This window comes from Rhinolophus sinicus, chromosome 14 (assembly GCF_057876585.1).
Source record: "Rhinolophus sinicus isolate RSI-liver-muscle chromosome 14, RSI-T2T, whole genome shotgun sequence".
Classification (NCBI taxonomy): domain Eukaryota; kingdom Metazoa; phylum Chordata; class Mammalia; order Chiroptera; family Rhinolophidae; genus Rhinolophus; species Rhinolophus sinicus.
The window spans coordinates 120,250,438-120,272,689 of NC_142514.1; the positions used below are offsets into that span (position 1 = coordinate 120,250,438).

The 22,252-nt window shown below is 33.6% G+C and overlaps 1 long non-coding RNA gene across 3 annotated transcripts in view; it reads left to right on the forward strand.

The window, feature by feature from the left end:
- The window catches only part of LOC141572197 (uncharacterized), an 831,933-nt gene that overhangs the window by 387,816 nt on the left and 421,865 nt on the right, over positions 1–22,252 (forward strand). For 2 of the 3 annotated variants that reach the window (XR_012497419.2, XR_012497417.2), the window contains exon 5: positions 10,281–10,358. This is a non-coding gene — a long non-coding RNA (uncharacterized LOC141572197). Of the gene's footprint in view, positions 1–10,280; positions 10,359–19,464; positions 20,314–22,252 lie in introns of those variants that run through there. The other variant, XR_016018720.1, reaches the window with a different exon arrangement.

Sequence of the window (22,252 nt, forward strand, 5' to 3'; positions counted from 1 at the left end):
GTGATGGTTATTGATCCCCAGTCTGACATGTCCCAGTCCACTAGAGCTAGGATCTTAAAGAACAAGAACAAAGTGATGGAAGCTGTTAAAGGATCTGCTTCATTAACATCAATAAGACTAACATAAATTTTAGAAGGGGCTCTGTCAGACGTGGAGAAACTTCTAATGACCTGGATAGAAGACCAGACACAGAAGAGTATCCCTCCCAGCATCATGATGATCATGGTCAAAGCAAGATTTGTTTGCAGTGTTTAAAGAAAAGGCTGGACCTGTCTATGATGTTGAAGTTACTGCTGGCTCTGGGTAGTTTAATTGATTCAAGAATCACTATTCTTTACATAATAGGAAAGTCAGTGGTGAATCTGTGAGTACTGCTGTGAACCTAGCTGAAGAATGTTTGGAAACTAGATAAGCATATTGTGGAGGAAAATTACTTGCCAGGGCAAATACTCAGTATGGATGAAACCACCCTATTCTGGACACAGATGCCTGCAAGGACTTTCATCCACCAGGAGGCAATGTCAATGCCAGTTTTTAAGGCTCTTAAGGATAGGATACTAATCTTATTTGAGGGCAATGCTGCGGGCTACGGATTGAAACTCTTTGTGATCTGACACAGTGAGAACCCCAGGGCCTTCAAGCATATCAATAAGCACACACTGTCAGTGAACTACAGGGAGCAATGACAGGTCATGGATGACTGAGCTCCTCTTCCCAGATTCCCCTCTGAATGTCTATGCTAGAAAAATGGAGAAGTACTGTTTGGAGATTTACCTACCTTTCAAGGTTTTACTTACTGTTGATAATACCCTCGGGCCTTTTCCTTTTATTGGTGATTTTCTTCCTAATATCGAAGTGGTGTTTCTCCCTCCGAATACCACCTTTTTTATACAACCAATGGATTGAGAAGTTATAGCAGCTTTTAAGACTTACCACCTGAGGGAGATCTTTGCCAGTCTGTTGCTGCAACTGAGGAAGACACTAAGAAGATGCTGATGCAGTTCTGGAACGGTTACAACATCCATGTCTGTCTGAAGAACCTGCTGGTGTTTTGGGTGAAGTCACCAAGGAGTGTATGACTGGCAACTGGAAGAAGACAATAAAAAGGTCTGTCCATTACTTCAAATATTTGCAAAGGATTAGAAGGTTGCACAAATCAACAAAGCTGCGGTTCAGCTAGCAAACAACTTTAACCTGTGTGTGGATGAGGCTGACATTGACAAGTTCTTCAAGGCGGTTCCAGAGGAATTGATTAATTAATTGTTGGAACTGGAACAGGAATGGATAGCTGAAGAAGATGCAAGAGAAAAGGAAACTACAGGAGAAGGAAAAGAAGAAACCCCAAGAAAATTCACAGTGAAGGGTTTAGCAGAAGCTTTTGCAGACCTTGTGGGGACAGAGCCCCAGAAAGTAGTTTACAGGCTCTCGGCCTCACGTGGAGGGGTGCTGGCTCGGGTAGTGGATGGCCGTCAGCTGAGGCTGGTTGGCTGTCAGCTGTGGCCAGTTGGCCAATTGGCCGCTAGTATAACTGCTGCGGCTACGGAGGAGAGCCGAGGAGCAGAGTTGAGTAGAGTGGAGGAGAGTCGTCTGTCGGTTGGCAGAAAAGCGGACAGCAGGTCGAACGTCGGGTGAACTCAGCCTCCAGTGAGACCATAGTGGTATGACTCCCCTACCTATGGCTCCATGGGTGTTCCTTTTTGGCCTCACCATATCCTGTGTTCTTGTGTGGGGAGCGGGACCAGAGACCCCGCAGGCCGCCCCGCCTGACAAATGGCGCAGCAAGCAGGGTCCCCCGCCTGACAGACCTAAAATTTAAAAACATGGATCCAAATACAGAAATGTTTTCATTAATAGAGAGGGATGTTCATAGTGCATTATGTGCTTACAGGGAAATCTGTAAGAAACAAACAAACAAACAAAAAAACAGCAAACTGCCAGGGACATATTTCTGAAACGAGTGACAGCTCCTCAAGAAGAGACTCAGGCAGGTCCATCCTTCAAGATATATTCCAGAAGAAGACGTTATTATCATAAGAGATGACAGCTCCATGTGTATTCTTGTTCCTGAAGACCTTCCATGGGGACAAGTTGTGGAGACAGAAAACTGAGATATTGATGATCCTGACTTGAGTTATGTCTTAACAGAAAACTTAAAAAAGTAATATATATATATATATATATATATATATATATATATTTAAATTAAAAATAAAAAGGTTATAGAATATATATATATATATATATATATAGAGAGAGAGAGAGAGAGAGAGACAGAAAATATTTTGTACAGCTGTATAATGTGTGTTTTAAGCTGTGTTACAAAAGAGTTGAATAGTTAAAACAAATTAAGTTTATAAAAAGTTGTACTAAACTAGGTTAATTTCTTATGAACAAAGATAAATATGTTTTTATCAATTTAGTGTAGCCTAAGTGCACAGTGCTTATAAAACCTACAGTAGAGTACGGTAAAGTCCTCGGCCTTCACATTCACTCACCATCCACGCACTGACTTACTGAGAGTAATTTCAGTCCTGTAAGTTCCATTCCTGGTCAGTACCCTACACAGGTTGGACTGTTTTAAACTTTTATACCATATTTTCACTGTGTTTACTTTTTTATGTTTAGATATGTTTAGATACATAAATACTTACTATTATAATGCAATTGACTACAATTCAATATGGTAACATGCTGTACAGGTTTGTAGTCTAGGAGCAAAAAGCTACACTATCTAGCTTAGGTGTGTAGTGGGCTATACCAACTACTAGGTCTGTGAAAGTGCACACTGTGATGTTCACACAATGTTGAAATTGCCTAAAGACGCATTTCTCAGAACATATCCCTGTTATTAAGCGATTCATGACTATATTGGAGAAATTAAAGCTAAGTAAACTTAGCTTTGTTTTGCTTGACTTGGTTTGCCGATTTTTATTTTTTGGGGGGCATGGTACTTTTTAAAAGTTCTTATATAAGTTAATTGTAATATTAAATAATACTAGAAGTTGAAGATAAGCTCGTGGAATAAAATAAGAAAAAAATAAAACAATGGAATTCTCAACATGACAAAAATTCTTATTTTAGTTGTAAAGTTTGCCAATTTTTTCAATGTTTATCAACTGAACTTTTGCATCCTATAGTAATTTAGGCTTCTCTATTATCCCACAGACTAAGTGCTTAAGATAGAAAGAAAAATATTACTTGTCATCAGCACTAGAAGCATAGGTTAGGGAGACAAAAATACAAATCAATGATTATGACAGGTATGATAATTGCTTGACAGAAATCTTTGAAGAATGCTAAGAAAAATACTAGAGAGGAGAAATGAAGTCAGACTAATCTCCTAAGTGTCCCAAGAATGGTGAAACGTGGCCTGAATTATAGGCCTGGGGAAATGACAAACGCAAATCCACAAAGTCATGGGGTAACATTACACCTCTGGAATTTACAGGTATTTCCTTATGACTGCACTGCCTGAGTGGGACTGGTGAAAGATGAGACTAGAAGAGTGGACAGGAGATAAATATAAAAAACTAAGTATGCGTGGTAGTCAGTATTCCATTCAAAACACACTGGGAAGATCACCACTAATGGAGTTTACACTGGGAAATAATTAATGAAGCCTTTGTTTTGCTTCGCTTTGGTTTTTTCCCCCCAGGAAACATTATTTTGTTATTAGAATATTTAAGAATGTATTTCAGTATAGGGACCAGAACCATGAAGTTATATACATTCTAAGCAGGACAGTTATCATAGAAAAAGTTGGAAAACTTGTTGATAACCCTCCTCCTATCTCCTATCTTAAATTTACCATTTCAGATGATTTTATAAGTTACTATTAACAAACCTCAAAATCATGCAATTTCAATACCATTTGAAACACTACAATAAAGAGAACAAGCAAATACTTTAAAGTTCTTTTTTTAACAAAAGCAGAGATATATTTACAAAATGACAAAACTAGTACTAAAAACAAAAAGAAAAACAAAAATAACAAAAAAAAAAACACTACAAACCAATACAGTCATGAATATTTTGCCAAAATTCTATAAAAATCGAGTAAGTCTTATAAAATATCCATATCATGACTTAGGTGGTTCATTCTAGATTTGTGAGACTACTTGAATATTAAGAAGTGTATAAACTATAATATTGGTAAGTCAAAGAAAAAAATGATCATCTCCATAATTACATAATTTTAGGTAAGGTATTTCATAAAATCCAATAGCCATTAATGCTAAAAACTCATAAGCAAAAACAAAACTAAATAATCAAACAAAAATATAAATATAATAATTACTAAAAATACTAGTAAAATAGAACCGCATAAATAGATGGAAACTGCCTTATCATGATGACTGTGTATATGTGTATAAAGAAAAACTATCAGCATGCTTAATGGTGAAATTTTAGAAGGACTTCCATTAAGCCTGATGCCACTATTGCATTATTATTTAATATTTTTCTGACTGATGCAGTTAGGTAAGCGGAAGGAAAATCATTAATGCTCATTGGGAGAATAAATAAATTAATTGTGAAGCATCCATACAAAGGACTATAAGTCAGCTTTGGAGTAATGAGATAGGAGGAGTGAAATAGGTCTATATGTACTGATACAGAATGATTTATTCTGTGAGTGAAAATAGCAAGATATAGAAGATTATGTTGTGTCATTGGAATTAACCCCTGGTTGCCCACAAAAGGTGAAAAGAATTCACAGACTCAGCCTGAAATGAGGAGAGCAAGGTAGTAAGTTTATTCAAGAAGAAAAAATCTGGCTTAGACATTGCCAGGGCAGAGGACTGCACCTAACTTTAGGTTAGCTTTGAGGTCATTTGATTGATATATGTTGGTTATATAACTAGTTTCTTTCTGCACATGCTCTTACCCAGAATACTACAGAAAAATCCACGGGTGGGTGGGGGTGTCGGGGGAGGCAAGCCTTAATGTTCATTCCATTCTAATTGCATTATAATTAGGCTAGAGTTCAACTAATGGGCAGGTTTTGGCAGTTTGCATGTTTATGAAGAACCAGTTAAAACCAGTTGGTCTTATCTCCTCTTTTTATGTTGCTTTAGACACCTAAGATTTATTTCTAATGGATGAGCCTGGGCAGTTCCTGGGGAGGGGATGCAGGCCTGGGCAGTCTCCCTTCAGGTTGACTTTTATTAACCCTTTTCTGCCTCATCAGATTATGTATAATAAGCTTTCATTTCTATAAAGAAGACATACATATATAAACATATATTTGTTCATACATGTGTGGGCAATTTCTAGAGTGACACACACATAAACATATGCACAAATGCACAAACTACTATTTATTCTGTTTGCCTTTGGTAATGGAATGAGAACTGTGGAACAGAGTTTTCTTTTCATTATATAACATATATCTTTTCTTAATTTTATTTAGCCATAACATGTATAATGTATCCCTTTTAAATAGATTTCTTAAAAATTCACAAAAAACTAAATTTCTTAGATAATTTGGCTTTTAGTATTTGTTTTACATAAAAAATTTGTCATTTTTAAGTCAATCTTACCACAAAATCCCTGCTTCCTATGCATTCCCTTTTGCAACTGTGCTTTTGGTCATACATTTTTAACTTGGTATTTTGGAGTCCATTTTTTCTTCGTAATTCTATTTTAGTTATCGTAGTTTAGAATTGGCACTACATCTGTTATCTACCATTTCCTTGGAAAAACATTGAGTCATAAGATTCAATGATTAATATTTTGACCTAAAAAAGTTACTCAACAGTTTGAAGTGAAGGCAATTAAATTTTTAAACTTAAATATGGTCAAGAATAATGGTGTTGAAGTTTACAAATTAAGGCATATAGATCATTGCTTATAAACAATACAACTATGGCTTTTAATGGTAGCTAATAAAATATCTTACTCCTTTTTCTACATTTAGCCTAGGGCAAAACTGTAGTCTCATTATATATAGAATACAAAATTTAAAAACAAAGTACTTCCCTTGGGCGTTTCATTTAATTTAAGACTCCTGAATTGGGGGCTATTCTTGTATGGCTCAAGGAAGAATTTTGTTTCTTATGAGAACAAGAAGCAGAGACAGTAGCAAAACAAATGAAGTATTTAGAACAAAAGTAAAATAAATAATTGAACATTAGTCATTAAAATTAACATGGACTTTTCACTAGATTGTGGAAAAAAAGAAACAGTCTCCATTCAGAAATGATCTACGTGGCTCAAGGCCAAAATGGGTTTTTAAGCATAAATAATCTAGGTTAATTTGCTCCACAGATAAATTTTCAGGTTTTTAATTTGACTATTTTTCACATGGTTTCATATAAAACCTTTTATTTCCTTCATCCTGAAGTGGTAATAGTGGTGACGATATCTAAGATAATTTATTCTAAAATCATCAACATGAGGCAAATTAGGTTTCACTTAGAAATAAACAAACTGAGGTTAAGCAAGGGGGAATTTCAGTACTGTTCTGAGTATCTGAGATTAGAATCCATTGCAGTGATAGCAAGCTTTGTAATTAAGCTGCTGTTTCTTTCTTCAATTGACTCTGGTTCTCAAGTCTACTATTATACATGTCAATAACAGTAAATAAAGAACCTAGGTTCAAATAATTTTCAGTAAATGGGAAATGTTATTTCCCTAATGATGATTGGTATCTCGGGTTCTCAAACAACAAATTATTTCTTCAGTGACTTTGGCTTCTCTATCCTCTCATTGATTCTTACCATTATTTTATTTTTTCCTAGCATGCAGATTCAGTCATTTAAGTAATCTGTAGGTCAGGAAGGTTTTATTGTGGTGGTGGTTTTATTTATTATTTTTTTAATGGTGACACAGTTGAATATGCCCAGCCAATACCATAATATTATTAATAATTTGTATTTGCCTGTGCTACTTGAAACTTCTCAAATACCATAGTTTTAATAATTATATAATATTAGCTACACAAAAACTCTTTGCAATGTTGCATATTAATATACTTGACTAGTTTTAGTAAATTTTAGTAACTGATTTTCAACAGTAAAATAATATTACATAATTTTACTAATAGATATTGTCAAAATGAGAAATGGCCAAATGTGTACATAAGTTTAATGAGTTTATTTGAGCCAAACTGACACAATTGCCTGGAAGCAAAATCTCAACAGATTAAGAAAATGCTTTGGAAAATAGCAGTTTCACAGCTTATTTTGTACTTTAGAATCAAAGGAGAAGATTTAAAGAGGGTTACATGAAATACATTGGTGGTAGATTAAAGGGTGGGAGAAAGCAAAACGGAAATCTCTGGAATTGGATAAAAAATGAAATGGAGAGACACATACTTCTTTTGCATTGGTGGGCACAGGATAGTTAACAATTAACATTGTACAGCACAGATAGATCTGTTATTCAGGGAAAAATATAACAATGAGGGGTTCTGTAGTCTAGCGTTCTGGTGTGGTGGGTTGTACCAAGATGTCCGAAAATCACTCTCACATTCCAAGGGCATGTTATCTTAGATGCAAAAAGACAATAGACAGGCTCACTTAAGGTAAAGATTGACTTTTGTCAAGGAAACTACAGGCCAAGGATGTAATTACCGGCCATGACCTGCTTTTACTTAGGAATTTTTATGTCCAGACCATCCTATGTGGTTAATATCAGTCTCTGAGTTTGTAGGGCCTGCCATGCAGCTTCCCCTCAGCTTGTCAGGTTTAGTATATGGCCATTATTTGTCCACAATATCTACTTATATGATCATTTTTTACATAGCTCATTGTTCTCCTTTGTATGACTGACATAAAAAGAAACTGTTTTTCTCTGAAGTCTAAATATCTTGCCAATTTTTTTTCTGACATTCTACTAGCACATGGCACACTAATTACTCTATTAAGAAGCCTGTTTATTAACACAAGAAAAGTAAAATAGTAAATAATAAAAATGAAATAGAAATCATCCCATCTACACGAGACTGTGACAATAAGAATGAAGTGAAATGAGGAATAATTATCCTATCAAATAATTAATTTGATAAATATAAAAATATTGGAATGATTTATTTATATATATCTGTCATTCATTGTACACATAGCTATGAGTGTAAGTCTAGCTTTCAACTCCTAAAGTAATAAAGAATAAGTAAAACAATAGGAAATATAAGAAAAGTAGAAGCCTTCGAAGTCTCAGACATTCTTGAACCAGGGAGTCATGAGAATTATTTCCTTAGTGTTCTTTATTAATTTACACACATGTGTTTATAATTAAAAGTTGATAAATAGGTTAAACAACACATTAAAACAAAACTGAAAAAAAAAAAAAAACTTAGAGTATTTGTTTCTTGATGAGTTTGTTAAGGAAATAGTCCAATGCTTTATAATTTTAAGAATGTGGGGCTTGTTGAAAACATAGGTCATAGAAATCCGTTGGCAAATTCAGATTCATTACATAACACACATGGCTTAAGAATTTGCATTTAAACTAGTACCACATTTGAGTCTAATGCAGATGTTAGAGAAACATTAGCCTAGGGATTTTTCTCAAATTTACCACTTTCAGTAATTGAATTTTTTACATTATCCAAAGAAAGATGGAAACAAGAAACTTACCCTTATCAAACAGATTCACAACAAACAAATTAATAAAATATGAGCATTACTAAATAACTAGAAACAACTTCCTAACAGACTAGATTGTGTTGTTTTTGGAGGATCTTCTCCATAGCAAGCAAATTATTTCATAATGACATATTTCATTTCATTGAGCTTGGAATTAAAAAGGGACAAGAGATGGCTCTCACTAGACAGATTTAAGAACTTGTGAATGGATGATTCACTCATCTCTACTATGGCAGCATTTCTCAAACTGTGTAAAATGTGCATATGCAACCCAGGATATCTTCATAAAATGCATATCCTAATTCTGTAGGATAGGACCTGATATTTTGAATTCCTAACAAGCTCCAGGCGATAGACATAGTGAAGTTGCTGATTTAAGTATCACACTTTAAGAAGCAAAGCACAAGGAGAATTCTAGAATATCAAATATTCTAGTTAGCTGGTCAACATACTTCCTCTAAGCTATTATTTATTTCACCCAATGAATTTTCCCCTGTCAAATATGTACTGTAATTAAATGTGCAGAAGTTATTTCCCTCTTGTGAATTTATACACACACTCATTTTGCTTGGAGCACATGTGCACAAACTCTTAATCTAGAAAGTTTATCTCTTAAATGGTGTTGCTTAGTGTACCATGAATATTTTCAACTTAATCAGATAAAATTAACTTTCTAAAGTTGTATCAACATTCTCTCATAATAATGCACATGCTCAACTATATTTTATTTTACTTTTGATTAACATTCCCATTTTGTTAACAGGGCAGAAGATTTTCATAATTTTCTGGGCATTTTTTCTACTTTTATTCTGTTATGCAATAATTTACTTTGCCCATTTTGCTATTGAATTGCCATTTTCATATTAATTTGTAGGGTTTTTCAATATATTCTGGGTATTAATAATTTGTCAGTTGTATGAGTATCAAACTTCCAGTTTATGTTTTGGACTTTTCTTCCCTTTATGGTAGCCATTGAGGAATAACCATGATTAATTTCAATGTTTTCAATATCTATCTATCTATCATCTGTTTTTAAAATTTTTCACTTTTTGTAATTTGCTTAAGAGCTTCTCTACACAAAATTAATAAATTTTCCTAGGTTATCATTTTAAAACCTTTAATGCTTATCCTTTATGTAGAAATCTTCATTCTTCCTGGAATTGATTTTTTGTGTGTGTGTGAAGCAAGTAGTTAATGTCTTATTCTTTCATATGGATAATAACAATTTGTTAAATGCTCCATCATTTCCCAATGACAATTGCTTTTCCACAATTTCAATTGTGTTATGGATCAAGTTTTCCTGTATGATTGGGTCTGTTTATCAGTTTTCTATCAGTTTCATTAGACGATTTGTCAATCTTCACAGTGTGTCTATTAATGTTTCTATTGATGTAAGATAGGGCAGTGCTCCCCACATATTCTATTTCTCCCAGAAAGTTTCAGACATTATTTACACTCAGATTCTTTTCAAATCAACTATTCAAAACATATACAAGACCCCAGTTAAGGTTTGAGTGAACTGGGAAAGACTGACATCTTCATAATCTTGAGTCTTTATAAAAGCACATTTTCACGAATTTTAAAGTTTATTTTAGAGTCCTATGACCAAAAGAAAACCACGGATATGATTTTTGTGTGATTTGTAAGGCTAGACTACAAAAGACATTGCGGTCTCTGCTTTGGTCTCTACAGAAGCCAGAGGCCATGCCATGAGGACGCCCAAGTAGCACAGGGGAGTGATCCACTGGAAAGAAGTGACTTGTCAACAATGTGAGTAAACATTTTGGAAATAAATGTTTCATTAAAACTAACACCAGCCAATATCTGACTGAAACCTCATGAGGGATCCTTAGCTAGATCTACCCCTGAATTCCTGACCCATAAAAGATGTGAGAGATAATAAATCATTACCGTGGCTTTAGCTTATGTATTTTTCAGTGATTAATTAGACAACAACAGGTAAGTAATATAGTAATATAATAATAGTAATATAATTTATGCAGTTATAATTATTACATTGTATGTTCAATATTTGTGTAGATTTATCCACATTTATCATTTTGTGCAACTCTCTGTTTTACTTCTCAGTCTTTCATTTTGGGAAAGACATTTTGACTTTTCTACTTATTGGAGTATATGCTTCAGAAATGGCATACGTCAGTTTCTGGGTTTAAATTGTGTTTCTGTTTCAGTTTGTCTGAAATTGTTTAATTTCCTCCTTATATTTGAAAGTAAGTTTTTTGGGTTACCATTTTAATTTACTGTTCTATTTTTGGTTGTTTTGGACACACTATCAATACAGATCTAATTTACGTTAAAATATAGATTTTTGTTTGGTTTTGTTTTTCCAGAATGTGAAAATAGAGTGAATTCCAGCCTCAGGCTAACATATGGTCCAGCCTATAATTTAGATTTTTAGGAGACACTTTTATAATTTTTCTTCTCTTCATTCATATTCACATCTAACACAAATATTGCAGTCTTCTGGCCAATGGTAGACTTAGTATTATCATTTTTATTTGTTTGTTTCTCCTTTCTCAGGGCATGTAAACTTCTGGTCTTAGACCCAAAGCCTTTTCTTTATAAGCCGTAGATCATGAGGCCATTACACCTGAAGCTCTAGGCTAGAGGTGAAGTACTAATAACGTTGAGGCCCACTGACCTTTCTAGTCTTATGCTCCTGTAAATCTTCTGGCTTTAGAAGAGTCATCTTCTTGTCAGCTCATCCACACATTTAAGGTAATTGTTACAATATTTGTTTTGACATTTTAAATGTTTTGTAACAGGTGTATTTTAGAACATCTTATTTGCAATATTGCAATTACAGAAGTCCTTGGCATGAACATTTTAAGCTAATGCATTCTGAAATCTCATAGTGTTGTAGGAAATGATTTGGAAAAATGAACAAAAAATACTAGATACAAGGATTTCAACATAGGTATTTTTAAAAGATGATGAAAACAAAGGCTTGAATATGATACATTGTGGCTCTGATTTATGATTGATAGGTATAGATAGTGAATGCAGGATAGTTTTTTAAAAGTTTTGTGCTGAAGGCTAGGATGGAGAGAAAGAAAAGAGCATGAATAAAATAATACGAAGAGGTGAGAACTTGTAGATGTTTGTTTTATATATTTTCTATATTCTTCATAAACATTGTGATGAGGGAATCTATGGAGATTTAAAATAGTGGAGTTGAGGAAATATGGATGTTTTATCTCAATTATCCTAAGGATTGTTTCAGGGAAATAACTAAAGATTAACTTCAAAGACACAGTACATCGCAAGGCCTAGTCAAAGTTTCATAAAATAAATTTGTTGTAGATTCTTTCAGGTTGTTTCTGTTTTTCTCTTCTCCCCCCTACCCATATAATTCAGTAGCAATTGTGAAAGAGTAGAATTGAAAAATCATGACAATTGCTCATGTTTTCATATGTAGAAATTGTCAAGGTAAATATGCCAGAGATAAAAGGAAGTAAAGATACAAATCGAAAACACACATTGAATAAACTATACAAGCTACACTTGCAAATTGTTTATTCACAATTTAAGAACCTTGTCCCAAACTGCACGGGCAACTTAAATAAACAATGTAAAAGTCAAAATAATGGGTTTGGGGAGTATAGTTTTTCCTATGGTTTATTATAGGAAAATAATGTCTTCTCATCCTACATTTTAAAATTAAAGTATTAAAAACTCTTGTGAAAATACAGAAAAATCTGAGGAATACAATATAATAAAACCTTAACTCTTCAGGTTTCAGGTTAGTTTTCATGTTTTAAACTCATGAAAAAGTGACAAGTAAAAATCTAGAAAAAAAGAGAGCTTCCTGGCATGGCAGATGTTCCCTTGTAAAACAGAGTGCTGGTATAGAATATTGGATTAAAAAATAATGTTTTTAAATAAATACAATTACATATTACATACAAAGACATATTTTGCATTATAATCACAGGTGACCAGGCTATAAAAAGCTTGAAGCCACATTTGCACAAAAAGTAATAAACATTTCCTGACTGCCTAATGTTGAACCTAAGTCATTGATAGGTGGCAGAAAATACTTATTTTTCATTTTGTGTTTTACATCCTTTTTAATGCATCTTAGAAGACTTCAAAATAAAAGACACCAATTTTTTCTCCCCACACCTAATGGGTGCTTCAGATGGGACTAAAGATTTTTTGATTAAACAGAAGCAAAACAACATTAGGGTTCTATTGGGATAAAGTTTAATTAAGACCTCAAGTGAAGAGTTCTTGCCTAAGGAAACCAAAGATAAAGTGACCAAAGTATTGACTAAATGAGAAGCTGTGCAGAAGATTGATGATGTCAGGTATTTAGGCAGAATAAAAATTCCTGGAGGGATCATAGTTTTGGATCTAGATAAGAGCATGGAACCAAGGGACAAAAACTTGTGAAAATATTAAAACAAGTGGAGAATTAGGGTAAACCTTGACTGATGCCAGCTTTCTTCTATGACTTAATTTCGTATTCTCAGAAGGCCATATTATAAGGAAGTTACTATTCATCTTAACTGGTCCAAGATAAGACAAAAAAACAGTGAATGTAACTTCACTTGGGGATTCGGTAGACTCTCAGTGCTTTTTAAAAATACTTTTCTAGTTATACAAATCTCGATTTAATAGAATTTCTTTCTATTCCTGATATTATATTCAAACAAGGAGTGAACCCCAGCCTAAATACCGTATTTTGCCGCATATAATGTGCATTTTTTTGCCCAAATTTGTGATGGAAAAATAAGGATGCACATTATACATGGGTAGTACTAATTGCATATCTATATAAATGTTTAATATTCATTTATTTATGCTTATGATTTAAAAGTGTAACTCTAGAAATCAATAATGATATCCGTATGCAAAATCATACCCTGGAATACAATAATTGGTTTTGCTGAATTTACAAGGAACTTGCAATGATGAAGAATTCTTGGCCTTCTTTGATGCATAAATATCATAAATTTGCTACCAGTACATAAAATTTCTTGTACCTTGTATATGTTCTTGTGTTTTTTAATTATTTGTTACATAAAATTTATTGTACCATACTATGTTAAAAATAAATGCTAAAATTCCTTTATAATACAAAAATACAAATATCAAATGTAAACAAATAAACATTTGAAGTAAAATTAACAAGAAAGATTTTTTTTCCCTGAAAGTTTGGGCCAAAAACCTGGATGCATACTATACATGGGAGTACATCATATATGGCAAAATACGGTACATTGATCAGCCAATGCAATATGAATAGATACTGCTGCAAGACTGAAATCTCACACAATAAACTCCTCTGCTTCAGGTCAGATCTTAACTGGTTTTCATTGTTATTTGTCTTCATGTGCCCTTCAGAATGCACTAAAAAAAAAAAAAAAAAAAAAAAAAAAATCATCTGAGGTTATGTGAAGAATATGAAGCATAGATTGTCAAACTTACTAGCATTTTCTCATGAAAGCCTTTGAAATTAATAACAAAGCCTTGATTTGAAATCTGTGTTTAATCACACACTGTAAAGAAGAGGGTAATTAGACTCACACAGCTTCTCTAACCTGTCGACAACAAACGGTATTTTCCAACTCGATGCAGCTTTTTTTCAATGTCCTGGATGAGTGCCAGGAATACTGTGATGCAGTTGCGGAGTTTGAACCGGTTATACAGTGGTCATTGGTAACATATGGATCTGTTACTCTTTGTTGTTATTATTAGAGATGATGATAACAATGCTTGATCATAAAATATTTGAAAGGGAGGAAGATATCGTTTGTTTTTTATTATTGATTTCCTAAAGAATTGAGTATTATGTGACTGCTATTTCTTCATAGGATGAAAGTAAATATTAGGACAAAAATTATAGTACACTTCCAAGAAGAATCTCAGTATTGAATTTTTCTACATTTATCTAACTGCAAGTAGTACCAGGTGCTATATATGCATATACATACATGCACTTTATGTATAACTTAATGATTCCTGACATAAATAAATTGAACATAGCCTAAAGGGCTTTCATAAATGTCTTCCCTCTTTCAGACTCATCCACAAAAGTATTCAAAATAGACACATGTCATAATAATTAAGTACAAAATATTCCAGATGGTTAGCATGATTTTTATAATTCACAATTTCCAATTTATATAAACAGAGTAACATTAAACTTAAATTAAAGCAGTGAATTTGATTCATGAGCACCTCAAACATATGTTCTACCTTTTACTATTTTTAAAAAGACCGGAAAAATCAGAAAAGCCAACCAAAAATATCAATATTCTCAATGCTCTCACATTTAAAATACTTAATGTTTCTGTTTCCTTCAAATGTGTTTTACTATGGAAAGGTATCATGCATACCTTTAGTGGAACTACCCATGCTACAACATAGCTCGTTTCTGGTTGCCACCTGTTGTGCACTGAAACTCAGGAATAGTTCCACAATATTTCACAACTTAAGTTAGAGATTTTAATGTGGAAAAGATAAAATTGCAAGTCATAGATCATCAAGAAAAAATACATGACAAGATATGAAGAGTTATGAATGAGTCTCTCATTCTTGCATTATTCCATGGGCATGCAATAGCCGGGGCCTCTTGGTGGATAAATCTAGTAAATAAGCTTGTGTTCAAGTGGAGTAATTGTTTCCTATTCTCCCATTGGTCTCCTGTCTCATAAGGTAAGCACAGAAGCAAACTTTCAGGGGAAGAAAACTTACTCTGGTTTCAGTAATTCTGGATATGGATGGTGGATATTGATAGAAGTTGTCCAAAAATGTAAACATCCAAACACTTGGAAACATTGGGCCCAAGGGGAAGATTCATTCTCCCCTGCTGGCATGATGGAAGCCATAACTTTCCTGGTAATTTGAGCTTGGTCCAACCTCTTCAGGGGTAGGAATTTTCTTTCTGAACAATTCTCATTATTTTATAATAATTTTCATAGGTGACATTTTCCCCTTATTTATAAAGGCTTCTAATCAGAGGTAAATAAATTGATTTACCCTAAAGATAATGGATCATCTGGCTAATCACATTCTTATATAAGTGACTACAGAAAGGATGTACTGGAACACAAATCCTAAAATCTGGATACAAAACGGATGTATATAGATGCTTCAAGCAATTTGTTGTTGACTCTTAAGGGTGTGTGACATTGATTTTGTTGAATCTCAAGCAAAAAAAAATAAAAACTTCAGATATCAGGGAAAAGAGTTGAAATGTAACACAGAAAAAAAATTGCTTGATAAGCCCATGTTCTTCTCAACAAAAATCCATAAGACCCTTCTGAGAGGAAGAAGAGTTTTTTAGTCATGTGTGGTTTGCAAACCAGGAAGACATAACCTGAAAGTGCACACCACCATAGGGGAGTTAGGGCAGACTTTTTAAAAGCAAAAATTGCAAGAGCTGACTTTTCAGGGAACAGGTTAATAAGAGAAGTAAAGTCGAAAGTATGCATACACATTCTCTGATTGGTTAGGTGATGGGGCTTTCTAGTCTTAGCTAAGGGGTGTCAGGAGATAAATGCCAATAGGTGGTGTCATAAGAAATGGTCGTCAGGGCGTGTCACTAGACATGGGCCAATGCCTCAGTTTCCCTTAGAGCTTACAAATAAAATGTGTGTAACGAGCTTTGTGGTTAAATGGACAATATAGAGAGTGCAAGCTCTCAAGAAGAGTCAGAGTCCAAATAGCAAAGCTGTTAGTCATGCAAGCAGAGTCAAAGACCAAATTGTAAAAAGTCCAAATATTTGGCTACAAAATTATGATGTTAAAGTGCAGATTTCCCCCTTATCATCAAACCTCGGGGTATGTGGTGGTGCTGATGAATTACAATTCTTTTTAACTCCCACTCTCTTTGACAGAATTGTATAGCTCCCTGCTGTCAGTCCCTCTTGCCCACAGGGAAGGGAGATAAGGTTAAAGTTTGATGAGGGTCTTAGTGCTAATGGCCATAGTCTGCAAGGGTTGAGTGATTAGCATACAATTGATTGGAGTGCTAAAATTTAAAGTTTGTTAAAGTATGTGAGGATTATTTTGATAGTTGTAATGTGAAAATAGTAAGAAAGGAGTACATATTGTTCAGATTTACAAAGATAAGGTAGATGCAGTAGCCTGATGGATCATTTCTGTTCTTTGTGTTACAGTTATTTCAGTCTTTACAGTTGACTTTAAATAGCAAGAAAAACTATCAACTTTAAGCTTGAACACTATGAATAGGATCAGGAAACTTACCAATATCATGACAATGATTTGTAACAAAGATCAGGAGAAAGTTTCTTTTCCAGAAGGTAACCAATGAAACAAGTCATGCAATAGGTCATCTTTCCTTACTTCCTGTAGCTATCTGGCTTGTTGAGTGATTCCCCCCATGTCCCCCCATCAGGTTTCTACTCCTCCAGAGGTGTTTAAATAAGTACAGCAAGTAGTGTGGGCAAGAGCACAGATCCACCTTGTTTGGCCAGCAGGTAGTCGAGTGCTACATAATTGTCAAGGGCTACCCAAGCAGGAGAATGTAGATATTTTTGCTGAGCAGCAATGGCTTTGTCCATTTCCTCAGTTATATATGCTGTGGTAGAGGATAAGTTTCTGATCATATTTCTATTAATGTATACACCACCACTTGGGATTAGTATGCTGAATATACTTTGTCTTATGCTGTCATCATAACCAACTAACGTCTCTCTTTGGGATCTAATTATTTTCTTTTAGTCTTGTTGAAATGGCCTTTAAAGTGATTTCCTCTATAGAAGAACACAGAGTTTTCATGATGGGTGCTGTTGATTCTTGAGTAACGTCTACCTGAAAGGTGAAATTGGAGGAGGGTTGGTCTAGAAAAACAGTAACATTGGGAAGAGTGTCAAAATTAGTAATAGGAGCAACTAATGGTAAATATTGGTCTTCTGTTGATACAGAGATTTGATTATATGTCCAACAATCAGAGAGATTACTTCCCTTAGTAGACTTTTACCAAAATATGATCCTTCTAAGTGTGAGTGTGAAAAGAGATAAGAAGAAAAGGGTGATCAATTTTGTCATCATTATAATCTGCAAAGATTTAAACAATAAGAAAACAGTAAGGAGTAGCAAAAGCACAGTTAATTTTTACAAAGCAAATTATTTAGTTTATGGGAAGACACAATACAGAACAGGTAATGTAAAGAAGGTGATTATGAGGATGAAGGGGAGATCAGGAGACATAGAACAAATGGGAGATTTTGAGTGTAGGAATGTTATAATCCACATTCTGCTTGAACAGAAAGAACCAAGAGGAATATTAACATCTTTCCTCTCCCCTTAGTCCTTATAATATTATGGCTGCAAAGAAAAAATCAATAGGTTAAATCTCAATGCCCTTTCAAGCCTGCTTCATCAAAGAAGTTTCCAGTGTATATTAGCTTTTAAACATATTAATCTTAGTTGGAGCATAAACTCAAAATTTGATTAAAAAATACTCAGAGTCCTTGTTTGCCAGAAGATTTCTATTTACCTCTGTTTGATTTCATATCCTCTCATTCAAGGAACTCCTGTTAATACTGAATTAGAACATTTCATATAATTTTGTTGAGAACCTTCTATGAATGAGATTGTGTTTCAAGTGGTTAACTTATCAAATGGTCTCAATGTATTAATAAATTGATCCTTATATTAAAAAAAAAACAAAAAACAAAAAACAAACAAACAAAAAAACACACGTAGGTTACGCTACCTTTAAGTTGGGAAAGTAAGATCCAGGAGAGAAAGATAAACTATGAAAAAACAGTGACTAAAAGGAGACAAGTGCATCACAATTGTCCCTTTTGAAAGCAAACTGGGATTTTTCCCAAATCTTTCCTCCTGGTTAAACTATATGAAAGAGAAAATACAAGGTGTGAATGAAAAATACATTGAATGTTGCTGCTGAATGCCATCTGATGGAAAGGCAGGGATCTTCAATATGGGAATCAGCGTGGCAAACCTTAGTAACAGTGTGTGACAAGTTTCAACTTGTTTGGTGCAGTCAGTAGAGTGTGAGCTACGGTTGAGAGAAGGTGTGTTTTAAAGTGCTCCGTAAGTTATGGATCACAAACAACACATTAATATGAAATTTTGATTCAAATGGCAAAAAGTGCTAAAGAAACACACGGAATGTTAAAATTAGTTTATGGTGATGCTGCACTGATCATGAAGATGGTTTACAAGTGGTTCAAGTGATGGTTGTGAATCAATTGATGATGAAGAGATATTGGGACATCGTTCAACGTCAAAAACCCAAGAGAATGTTGAAAGAGTAAGGGAAATGATTCAATCAAACAGGATATTGACTATTATGGAAATTTCTGAGGATCTGAACATCTCTTATGATTCCATTCAAAGCATTTTAACAACAGATTTGAACATGGAGCAAGTGAGTGTGAAATTTGTCCCACATGTTTTAACTGTCAAACAAAAGCAACAGCATTTGTCAGTTTCGTTGGAGTTGCAAAATTGTGCCACTTCAGATTCCAGCTTTTTAAGACATGTCATCAGGAGAGATGAAACTTGGGTCTATGGTTATGATCCTGAGATAAGGTACAGAGTTCTCAATGGAAGTCACCCTGTTTTCCTCGTGTGAAAAAAGTGTGCCAATCAAGATCTACGAGTAACATCAAGGTGATGCTAATTGATGGAATTGTGCAAGTTGAGTTTATACCCAGGAACACTATGGTGAACTCTCAATATTATAAGGGCTAGTAGAGTGTTTAAGAAATGATGTGTGTAAAAAGTAGCCTGAGAAATGGTCAAACAGTCTCATCCTCCATCATGGCAACACTCTGTCGTACATCACTTCCGGTACAGTAATTTTTTGTCATATAAAAACATTACAGTGTGTCCTCATCCACTTTTTCCACAGGATCTGGCATCATGTGACTTCTGGCTCTTCCACAAAGTCAAAATGACCATGGAAGGTAAATGTTTTGAATCGATTTTGGAATCGAGGCAGCCAAGACAGTACAACTAAAGACACTCAGGAAAGAGGACTTCCAGAACTGCTTCAGAAAGTGGCAAGAAGAATGGGATAAGTGCGTTCAAAGTGAGGGGGAGTGTTTTGAGGGGGATTTTTTGAGGGGGATTAATGGCAATGTGTCTTTTACGGTAATTTTTTTTTTTAATTTAAACATTCACTGTATATTTGATCACACCTTGTAATCATGTTATTCTCTCTTACCCATGCTTGCATGTGTGTATGCATGCATGTATAAACAATCTGTGTATCCACATATTTCATATATATTGAGAGAAAAGAAAAAAAGGGAGAGATAAAGAGTCAGTCTCAAAATGTCTTAATATCCTTCCACTCTTTGGGAATTAACTACAGTATTTATCAATTTGAGAAATAGAATTATTTCACATTTTAGATATCTGTAATAAATGACATCTTAAAATAACTGTTATCCAGATGGTTGTTGTATCATAATTTTTATTCCTGTTGGCATCACCAGACAATTACACTCCTCCAGAATTCAGTCATCAAAGCATTTAAGAACAATTTGAGTAATAAATAAAAGTCCTGTCCTGATTATTTCTGAAAAATCTCCCATTGGACAATACTGGTGGAAATAAAACTCAAAGTTTGCAGAATTTGTATCAGCCCCTTGGCAGAATATCCTTTAGACTTATTCTGTAAGGGAGTATAAGCACTGACTGTATGTCGATAATGAACATCTGAAATGTAGCTGGTATAAATTAAGATATTATGTCACTGAAAATATTCACCATTTTTCAAAAATTAATGTAAAATATATAAAATATATCAATAATTTTTGTTTTCATGACAAGATAAAATGATAAAATATTGGATATATTGGGTTAAATAAAATATAAATTTAAATAAATTAAAATTAATTTGTTTTATATTTTTAAATGGTGTTATAAGAAAACTTAAAATTACACATATGGCTCACATTATATTACTTTTATACAGTGTTGGTTTAGACCATTTGGGACATTTTTTGGAATAATGATGCATCAAATGCATTCTGTTGACTAGAGGATGGTATTTTATGGAAAACTTAGATTTCAGTGACTCTAGTCAAAAATTATTCTAAATGTTTCAAATATAAGTATAAAGAAGTTTTGGGTGGTTTATTTTTGTTTGTTTGTTTTTTCCCCCAAAACTTGACTCAGTATTGCCCATAATCCATTCTAGCTGTCATTAATGTTTATAAACAAAATTTTAGTAGAACATAGTCATGTCTATTGGATTGCATTTGATCAATAGCTGCTTTTTGTTCCAACAGCACTAGGGTAGTTATGCTAAGACCCTATGGCTTCAAAATCTAAAATATTTCCTATCTGGATCTTTACAGACCACGTTTGCTGACCCCTGCCTTAAATAATTCACTTGCTGATAGTTCCCTTTTTCTGTTTGCACAGAAGTGATAAATCCATATACAAATTTAAGTACAAAATGAAGTCTAAATAATAAAATAACTTTGGGTATTGTCAAATTAACATGTTTTTTCTGAGAGTTTATAATGCTCTGTGTTACTATTATATCAAGTCTTAAAATTGATAATTTAGATCAAGAATGTATTGCTTTCTTGTTTATATAAATAAATATGAAAAATTTATTTGTTTAGTAAATAGATGTTGAAAGATTTCTATATACTATGCATTGTTTTTGATAAATATATAAAATGAATTATATAGAATAAATTACTACTTAACTACCCTGTTTCCCTGCAAATAAGACCTAGCAGGACTATCAGCTCTCATGTGTCTTTTGGAGCAAAAATTAATATAAGATCTAGTCTTATTTTATAATAATATAAGACCGGGATTAATATAACATAATATAGTATAGTATAGTATAGTATAATATAGTATAGTATAGTATAGTATAGTATAGTATAGTATAGTATAATACCAGGTCTTATATTAATTTTTGCTCCAAAAGACACATGAGAGCTGATGGTCCGGGTAGGTCTTATTTTCAGGGAAACACGGTAGCAACTAACAATCTAGAAGGAAAAAGGCAGAACACACAATTGCAGTTGTTAAATGACATGCAAGTGTAAGGAAAAGGAAGTTTTTCATATTTAGAGAAGGATAATTAGTTATTTAATAAATTATGTGGGAGCAGGCAATTAGTATTCTTGAGAATTGATATTGGATTGTCTCACAAAGAACACTATGAAAAAAATTCAAAAGAATCAAATGCAAAAATATTTAAAAATGAAATATATTAAAACAAGTGTGACTTTTTTTGTGTTATTTTGGAAAGGGGAAAGTTTTTATAGAATTTAAAATCTAGAGGTTAACAGATTTAACCAGAAATTAAAAGTGGAAGCATCTTTAAGTGTAAAAAATGTAATACTTTCTAAAATGGCAAATAAATTGGAGGAAAATAGTTATAACTATTATTATAGAAAATAGCTAATGCCAAAGGGGAAATAATGGAAATTTTCCCCTCAACTAAATTTCTGCTATGGAGTGTTATGGTGGAGAGAACATCATAGAGAAAGCATAGTACAAATTGGCCCACCTTTCCTCTTGTTCTTTCACTGAATAAAAATTAGTGCCTGCAACCTGTGAAATTCAACAATGTTGGGCAAAGAATGACTATGGAATTATAACATCAGCAACTATTTGAACCACTCAAAACGAGAGAGGTTAAATTTCTAGCCCATTAAATTAGA